The sequence below is a fragment of the Cherax quadricarinatus genome, chromosome 24, assembly GCF_038502225.1.
Source record: "Cherax quadricarinatus isolate ZL_2023a chromosome 24, ASM3850222v1, whole genome shotgun sequence".
NCBI classification, from domain to species: domain Eukaryota; kingdom Metazoa; phylum Arthropoda; class Malacostraca; order Decapoda; family Parastacidae; genus Cherax; species Cherax quadricarinatus.
Genome location: NC_091315.1, coordinates 19,818,594 through 19,827,923, shown reverse-complemented (window position 1 = coordinate 19,827,923; position 9,330 = coordinate 19,818,594). Strand labels below are relative to the sequence as shown.

The following is a 9,330-nucleotide window of genomic DNA, read 5'->3' as shown; positions in this document are numbered from 1 at the left end:
GCAGCAGCTGACTGTGGTTCAGCAGCAGCTGACTGTGGTTCAGCAGCAGCTGACTGTGGTTCAGCAGCAGCTGACTGTGGTTCAGCAGCAGCTGACTGTGGTTCAGCAGCAGCTGACTGTGGTTCAGCAGCAGCTGACTGTGGTTCAGCAGCAGCTGACCGTGGTGCAGGAGCAGCTCACCATGGTTCAGCAACAGCTGACTGTGGTGCAGTAGCAGCTGACAGTAGTTCAGCAATAGCTGACTGTGGTGCAGCAGCAGTTGACCATGGTGCAGCAGCAGCTGACTGTGGTGCAGCAACAGCTGACTGTGGTGCAGCAACAGCTGTTGGTGCAGCAACAGCTGACTGTTGTGCAGCAACAGCTGATGGTGGTGCAGCAACAGCTGACCGTGGTGCAACAACAGCTGATGGTGGTGCAGCAACAGCTGACCGTGGTGCAGCAACACCTGATTGTGGTACGATAGTATTTCTCACCCTTTTTACCACAGGGCTGGCACTAAAAGCTTTCTTTGGGCCCATGGTGGCTTATTTAGCAGTTACAAGCACTATAAACAATGGAATAACACAAAATGTATCGAATGTATGCATGCAACCGGCCACCCTGGCTTGTAAACAATAACGGCAGTGCTGGATGGACAGGTTCGGGACGAGTCATGTTGGTCAGAAACAGCTGACCGTGGTGAAGCAGCAGCTGACTGTGGTTCAGCAGCAGCTGACTGTGGTTCAGCAGCAGCTGACTGTGGTACAGCAGCAGTTGACCATGGTGCAGCAGCAGCTGACCATGATGCAGGAGCAGTTCACCGGGGTTCAGCAACAGCTGACTGTGGTGCAGCAGCAGCTGACAGTGGTTCAGCAATAGCTGATTGTGGTGCAGCAGCAGCTGACTGTGGTGCAGCAGCAGCTGATCATGGTGCATCAACAGCTGACTGTGGTGCAGCAACTACTGATGGTGGTACAGCAACAGCTGGCTGTGGTGCAGCAACAGCTGACTGTGGTGCAGCAGCAGCTGACTGTGGTGCAGCAGCAGCTGACCATGGTGCAGCAACAGCTTATGGTGGTGCAGCAAAATGGTGCAGCAACAGCTGACCCTGGTGCAGCAAAATGGTGCAGCAACAGCTGACCCTGGTGCAGCAACACCTGACTGCGGTACGATAGTATTTCTCACCCTTTTTACCACAGGGCTGGCACTAGAAGCTTTCTTTGGGCCAATGGTGGCTTGTTTAGCAGTTACAAGCACTATAAACAATGGAATAATACAAAATGTATCGAGTGTATGCATGCAACCGGCCACCCTGGCTTGTAAACAATGATGGCAAGGCAGCTGTGGTGCTCAGGCTGGACGGATAGGTTTGGGAGGACCCACGTTGGGCGAGTTTTTTATCATTAAGCGGGCCAAAATTTTTACACTCAAACGCTTCGTTAGGCGGATTTAATGTTATGTGATGCGTTCGTTAGGCAAGGGTCCACTGTATATACTACCGAAACAGTCAAAGGGTTAAACTTTGATGGTATGGTTCTCACTACATGTTCTAGTGTGGGGGTAGCTTTTACATAAAGGCCTTATCAGTCTAGGGTAATACTTACATTCATGATTGATCATCCTCAGTGTCTCTGAAATCCTTTCTCCAGCCCTCTTCACAGGTTATTTAAACCACTATTACAAAAATAGATATATATATATTCATGTAATTATATACAGAATATACAGTTTTAGCACTCTCATATTCAAAACATAAGCCTGCACACCCCTTAGGTACTCCACTAGGACAGCCCACATGGTGCATCTGAAATAATTAGCCCTTCTTCTCTCTTGACCTTAATCCAGTGTTTTGACACACTGTAGTCACCCTGGGTATGATGGCTACAACTTAAGGTAGACCTCACCTCTGGGGCACACATCCTGCCCAAAAAATAAAAAAGGAGGACCCAGAGGTCCTACCAGCTTGAAGCCACCAAGGAGAGAGAGAGGTATGGGTCTAGCTAAGCTCCTCCCACACCTACCAAAACAAACAAAAGACTGTTGCCAAGCACAATTCTCTAGTTACCACATTTCTACCACACCTTATTTTACTTTTACAAAAAGAAATGCAACTTTATAAACTACGTATTTAAATTTTGTGTGTGTGTCTATAGTATAATTTATTATATTGAAAAAAACAGGCTTGACTCAACTGCCTTACAGCCATAAGGGTGATCTGCCCTTAAGACATTTAAGCAGTCGTGCTGCCATTAGTTCAATATAATTAGGTATTCCAGAGTAACTGTTACAGATACATAAATACATGTTGGGTCCTATAACCCCATAACACCCACCTCCAGATGAAGTCTCACAAAAGCTAGCCGTGTCCCTCAGGCTACGGCTAGTAAAAAAAAAAATATTGCTTTAGCCTGAAAGTAGTTAGCAAGACTACTAGAAATGTTACATATTTCCCTGCACCATAACTACTATTCACTTTACTGTTATTTACAACAAAGTGACAAACTACACGGCAGTCTACAATATTCTTGGCTAAACTGAACCTTCCCAAATTACACATGCAATTATGCCCCATACCATACAACTGTGAAAGGAACAATACTGGAACAGATTGCAGAGGTTTTTAGAAAAGCATTTTAGCCATAACCCACATACTCAAAGGTGTAACTATTTACAAATTTAGTGGCTTTTTAAACATAACACATATTACAATGCAAGAACTGCACATAATGCCCACTATGAAGGCCAGCACCGACAGTCCTGTGCCTCTGCTGCGGTAATTCAGGAAGCAACTGGTACTCCAGGTTGGCATCTTCCTGATCAGGAGACAAGAGTAGAGCCAAACCCAGAGCAGTCAGGTATACACCAGGCAGGAAACTTCACAAAACATGTCAAGGGGTGTCTCACATGGTGGCCGAACCGAACAGTGAGACTTATCAGCGAACACTCACGATCCTTAACATGGTCAGGCACTCAAGCCCATCTTCCGAGGTCCCACTCCACACAGATCCTCCCCTCATGAAAAGGAGGCTGACACAGAACATGGAGGGGTCCCAGGAACCACAAAAGCAAATCTGTCGGGCCGTTTTGTACATAAACACAATATACCACTTACAAGACAAGACACAATATACCGCATACCTTCCTGAATGTCTCGTTATCAAAGGTTGACAACCTCTGCCTCAACTCACAAATACATATACTGTACACTGATCCTCGTCCCACTTTTGGCTCTGATTCGTCTCCTTCACAGTCAGATGGCTGGTAGGCAGTACTCAGGCTCGTCGAGAGTTCACTACTGCAAAAATAAGAAGGTCAGCGCACGACAAACACTATGTACAGCATGCACCATGCATCTACATGAAACATCTAGAGAGAGCATCAGCAACCACATTCTCTGAGCCTTTTACATATATGTTTAACTTCCAAATTAAAGGCTGTAGGAAAAAAGCCCATTTTGAAAGTCTGATTTTAGTCACCATACACAGGAACAGGATGAAGATTATTATTATAATCAAAAAAGAAGCGCTAAGCCACAAGGGCTATACAGCGCTGCAGGGTAGGGAAGGAAGCAAGGGAATTGGATGGCAGAAGGGAGGGGGGGATGATCAGCACGTTACAGAAAACAGCGGGGCAGGGGATAGTACGGGGGTAGAGGGTAGCAAGAGATTAAAGTAGAAAGGGCTGAAGGTATCAGAATTTGTGAAGTAAGTCAGTCGTTGTCAAAAAGTCAATGAGAGAGTCCGGATGAAAGGTGGGTCCATCAGCGAGAAGGGAAGGTAAAGAGAGAGCAGAGGAGCGAAGACGACGACAGAGGTAAATTCTGCGTGCTCGTTGATAAAGTGGGCAGTCCAACAGAATGTGGCTGACTGATAATGGAGCTTGGCAATTCTCACAGAGAGGAGCAAGACGCCTCTCCATGAGATATCCATGAGTAAGACGAGTATGGCCAATGCGAAGACGGGAGAGAGTAGTCTCCCAACCTCGAAACTGGTGATAAGAAGACGGCCAGTAACCTATACTCGGTTTAATAGACTGAAGTTTGTTGCCGAGCATAGTAGACCAACGTTGTTGCCAACGAGTGTGAAGGTGGGAAGATATTACAGCAAAATAGTCCGTAAATGGAATACCTCTATAAGAAACTGGTAGGTCATGTACTGCTGACCGCACAGCAGTGTCTGCCTGTTCATTGCCCAGGGACCCAACAAAAAACAATATTTTTATGCTTGGTAAAGATGCGGCGTAGCCAAAGTTGGATACGGAGGACTAAGTGGTGAGGTGTATCAAATTTTTGTATAGCCTGTAAAGCACTAAGGGAGTCTGAGACAACCACAAATGATGACACAGGCATAGATGCAATACGGATAAGTGCTGTAAGGATGGCATATAATTCAGCAGTAAAAATACTAGCCGAAGATAGTAAATGCCCTTGTACGACGCTGTCCGGAAACACTGCTGCGAATCCTACGCCGTCAGAAGACTTAGAGCCATCTGTGTACACAGCAATGGCATGAGAATGAGAGTGAAAGTGGTCAAGAAAAAGAGAGCAGGAAGCGACCGTAGACAGTTGGGCTTTCGAGCAAGGGAGGGAGAAAGAACAGACTCGAACAGCTGGAACTTCCCAGAGGGGTAGGGAAAAGTGAGATGCTACATGTACATAGAAAGGTGGTAGTTGAAGAGAAGACAAGAGCGAATGAAGGCGAAGAGAGAAGGGACGGAGTAAACAAGGGCGGCGAACAAATAAAGAATGTCTACTAATATCAGTGACCATTCTATAAATGGAAGGATTGCGGAGATCATGAGAGCGTACATAGTAGCGCAGGCAATGGGCATCACGGCGATCGGATAAGGATGGAACGTTCGCTTCTGCATAGAGGCTCTCGACAGGGGAAGAGCGAAAAGCACCAAGGCATAAACGTAATCCTTGGTGATGAATGGGGTTAAGGCTAGAGAGAGTAGCAGGAGATGCCGCTGAATAGATCTGGTCACCATAATCAAGTTTCGATAAAACAAGGGTGGAATGTAGGCGAAGGAGGGTTCGACGATCAGCTCCCCACGAAAGATGAGCAAGGGTTTTAAGAAGGTTCAGCCGGCTGTGACAAGTTGCCTTCAGAGAGGTAATGTGAGGTTTCCAGGATAACCTACGATCAAAGAGGAGGCCCAGAAACTTGACTGTATCACGTTCAGGGATACGGGAGCCATAGAGGTACAAAGGATGATCGGAGATGACAGAGCGTCTAGTGAAAGTGATTTGGTGGGTTTTAGTGCCGGAAAATTTAAACCCACGTGTGGTGGCCCAATTGGAAACACGGTCGACTGCATGTTGGAGAGAAACTGTAAGGAGGTGACAGTCAGCGCCTGCACAGGCAATAGCGAAGTCATCAACATAGAGTGATGACCAAATATTTGATGGAAGACTAGAGGCCAAATCATTAATAGCAAGGAGAAAAAGTGTTGTGCTCAGAACACATCCCTGGGGGACACCTTCAGCTTGGATAAAGTCCGGGGAGAGCACATTATTAACCCGAACACGGAAATGCCTGCCAGTTAAAAAGTTCTTAAGGAAGGATGGTAGATTGCCTCGAAGGCCTAAGGAGTGGGCTTGGGCTAAAATATTATACCTCCAAGTTGTGTCATATGCCTTCTCAAGGTCAAAAAATACGGAAATAACTGAGTGGTTATTCGCAAAGGCATGACGAACATACGTATCCAAGCGTAGTAAGGGTTCTATGGTAGAACGTCCCTTACAAAAGCCATATTGACGAGTGGAGAGACTGTTGTGTGTCTCTAAATACCACACTAAACGTCTATTTACTAGGCGTTCCATTACTTTGCAAACTGCACTGGTAAGAGCAATGGGACGATAGTGGGAGGTTTCATGTCCCGTAGTGCCTGGTTTGCGGAAAGGGAGAACAATGGTGGATTTCCACAGCTGTGGAAGAACTCCTTGTGACCAAATAAGATTGTAAAGGCGTAATAGGACTGCAAGGGCTGACTGATGTAAATGTTGTAGCATACGAATATGAATGTCGTCGGGCCCAGCTGCCGATGATCGACAAGCTGAGAGTGTTGCCTCCAGTTCTTGAAGTGTAAAAGGCACATTATACTGTTCTTCTCTGAGAGAAGAAAAGTCCAAGGGTGCTAACTCTCTGGCAGACTTTGAGGAAAGAAATGAGGGGCATAGATGGAGTCCCTGAGAAATACGGACCAGATGATTGCCAAATTCATTGGCAACATCTAGTGGGTTTGCTATATCAACACCGGCAACCCGCAGAACAGGAGCCGGGTCAGGAGAATATTTACCACTCAGTTTTCGTACTTTTTTCCAGACTGCACTCATAGAGGAAGCAGAGGTGATGGTGGAGACATAATCTCGCCAGCAAGTGCGTTTAGCGTCACGGATGACACGGCGAGCGATCGCACGCTTCTGTTTAAAATCAAGGAGTCGCTCTGTGGTTCTATTGTACCGGTACCTGCCCCATGCAGCGCGTTTCAAACGTACTGCACGAGCACAAGCAGGAGACCACCAAGGCACGCATTTCTGAGAATGCATGCCCGAAGCTTGGGGTACAGAATGAGAAGCTGTGGTGAAAACGGAGGATGAGAAGAGGTGTAAAAGCTCATCGATGGAGGACAAAGAAGGAACCTCTTTAACCCTTTGAGGGTCGACAGGCCCTCTCCGAAACTCGTTCTCAGGGTCGGCCAAATTTAAAAAAAAAAAAAAATTATTTTCTCTTATGAAAAGATAGAGAATCTTTTCCCGATCATAACGACACCAAAAGTTTGAAATTTGATAGAAAACTTACGGAATTATGCTCTCGCAAAGTTAGCGGTCTCGGCGATGTTTACGGATCGGCGATTTTGCCCACTTTGAGCCCCATTTTCGGCCAATTTCACTGTACTAGTCGACAAAAAACATGAATATTTCGCTAGAACTCCATTTTTTCTATCGAATGGGTGCAAGAAACCACCCATTTATAAATTCAACTATCCAGTACAGTGGTCAGAATTTAGCAATTTTGCCAATTTCACACAAATTTCAAAAGATGCCAATTTCGGAATAGGGTCCAGAATAAACAAGAAAGACATTCCTGGCACTAAAATGACATTTCCTCTAGTCATTAGTCACGTCTCAAGGCCCCTCTTATATTCTTTTGCTTTCCACTTTGAATTTTTATTCTCACAAAAAATATAAGATTTACTGTTATGCAGACTACTGCATTAGTGTAAAAAATGGTATAAATATTATTGGTGCACTTGTGAAAGAATATTAGACTCACCAGTTGACGTGTATTGCACGCTTGGCACGATTTGTTTACTTTTGAAGTTTGGTAAAAATCGAACATTTCTGCTAATTTGAGCTCAATTTCAAGGCACCTTTCATTGTAAAACCAGTCAAAATCATCTCAATTTCAGTAATATGTCTTCCATTCTATAAAATGAGACCAAGAAAACTAGAATACAACAATAAATACCATACGAAAATACACTGCAAAGTCGCTGATTTATTAAAAAAAAATGGAAAAAGTTTTTTTTTTCTCATTATGCACTGTGTGCTGCAGGATTTTTTTTAGACTGTGCACACTGACCACATAGACCCATTCTTTCATATGAAGGCCTACCAGCTTTCTCCCACTAGATTTGAGGTCGCTAGAATTTATGAGTACTAGTACGTCAAAAACCCCTACGCGTAAGACGTACTAGTACGACGAAAACCCTCAAAGGGTTAAAAACAGTTAGGTGTGAGTAAAGGTTCCAATTTGCCCGATTAAATTGCCAGCGTGGGGTGCGAAGAGGTGGCGAATATGAAGGGGAAGTAAGAATGATTGGGAAATGATCACTGTCATGTAAGTCCGGGAGAACAGACCAAGTTAAGTCTAATACGGCGGAGGAAGAGCAGATTGAGAGATCGATGCAAGAGAGAGTATGAGTCCGAGGATCAAAATGGGTGTGAGTACCTGTATTTAAAACATGGAGGGGGTGGGTGGCAAGAAAAGCCTCTAACTGAATTCCACGGGAATCACAGTGAGACCCCCCCCCCCAGAGGAAATGGTGGGCATTAAAATCACCAAGTAACAGAATCGGTGGCGGTAATGACGAAACAAGGAAGGCAAAATCCGGAATAGATAATGCCCGAGAAGGAGAGAGATATAAAGAACAGAGCGTATACCACCTATGTAAGTGGATACGGGCTGCTGTGTAATGCAGCGAAGTATGAACAAATAGCTGATGGTACGGAATATCAGTGCGGAGAAGAAGGGCACTTTCATTAAAGGTCCCATCAGGAAAAGGATCTGAAGAATACAATAAATTATAGCCTGAGATGTGAGAAATAACAGCAGAGTGTAATTTTGGTTCCTGTAAGCAAACACCAACAGGGGCAAACTGGGAGAGTAACATCTGAAGCTCACCCCGATTACCCCTGAGGCCGCGTATATTCCACTGTAAATAGGCCATGATTGGCAATGATAAAGATACTTGAAATCCGCAGGTAAGGGTTCCTACGGACTAGAAGGGTTAGAAAAGTCCACATGCGGAGGCAGTGGAAAATGTTCAAGCAGCGAAGGAACGGTGCGCTGTGAAGAAAGGAGTTGCGCAGATGGAGCAGAGGAGAGAGAAAGAGCGGAAGGTGGATCAGTGTCCATTGATGGTTTGGTCTCTGCAATATATTCAGAGATTGCTTCAAGTGTTTCGGAATTCAGAGATGTCGTATAGGACACAATATTGGGAATGGTAGGGGGAGGATGAGTAAAGATTGGAACTGTATTGGACTGTACCAAGGTAGGGGGGGGGGGGGCGAAAGGGTGGAGGGAACTGGAGAAGCGTGGCAGGGGACAGAAGAGGCAGGAACCTGGGAGGTGGCAGAAGAGGAAGAAACTTGGGAGGGAACAGGGGAGGAAGGTACATTACGAGGAGGAGGGTGAACCTCTGCACTTGTAACTGAGCCAGTGAGAGGGGAAGAACTAGGGACAGAGACAGGGAGGGTAAAATGAGGAGGTGGAAGATGGGTAGGAGGTGTTACCGGACCTTTTTTTGACTTTTGAGAAGTAGAGGGACGATTGGGAGGAGGTGTCGTACGAGGTCTCGTCGATACTGAGGCTTGTGAGAGAGAACTCGAAGAAGCGAGATTAGACTGAGGCGTTGAAGTAGGGACGTCTGAGCCGAGGACAGCAAAAGGATTAGATACAGGAGTGATTATGGGAGAGGTAACCACAGAGGTGGGTGTAGAAGATGGGATACCAGAAGTGGGGGGACGTTTTGAAACACGGGAATAAGAAACACGTGGGAGTCTCCCTTGGAGGCGGAGATGAGAAACTGCCATGGCATAAGGGAGACCTTCTGTCTCTTTGAGGT

General features: G+C 45.7%; 1 protein-coding gene across 1 annotated transcript in view; it reads left to right on the top strand.

Annotated features, from left to right (window-relative positions):
* The first annotated feature begins 227 nt into the window (after positions 1-227).
* Positions 228-9,330, top strand: part of LOC128690736 (voltage-dependent T-type calcium channel subunit alpha-1G) — a 181,199-nt gene continuing 172,096 nt past the window's right edge. Inside the window, exon 1 of the mRNA XM_070088481.1 lies at positions 228-454. The gene's annotated coding sequence lies outside the window, so the exon portion shown is untranslated. The remainder of the gene's footprint in view (positions 455-9,330) is intronic.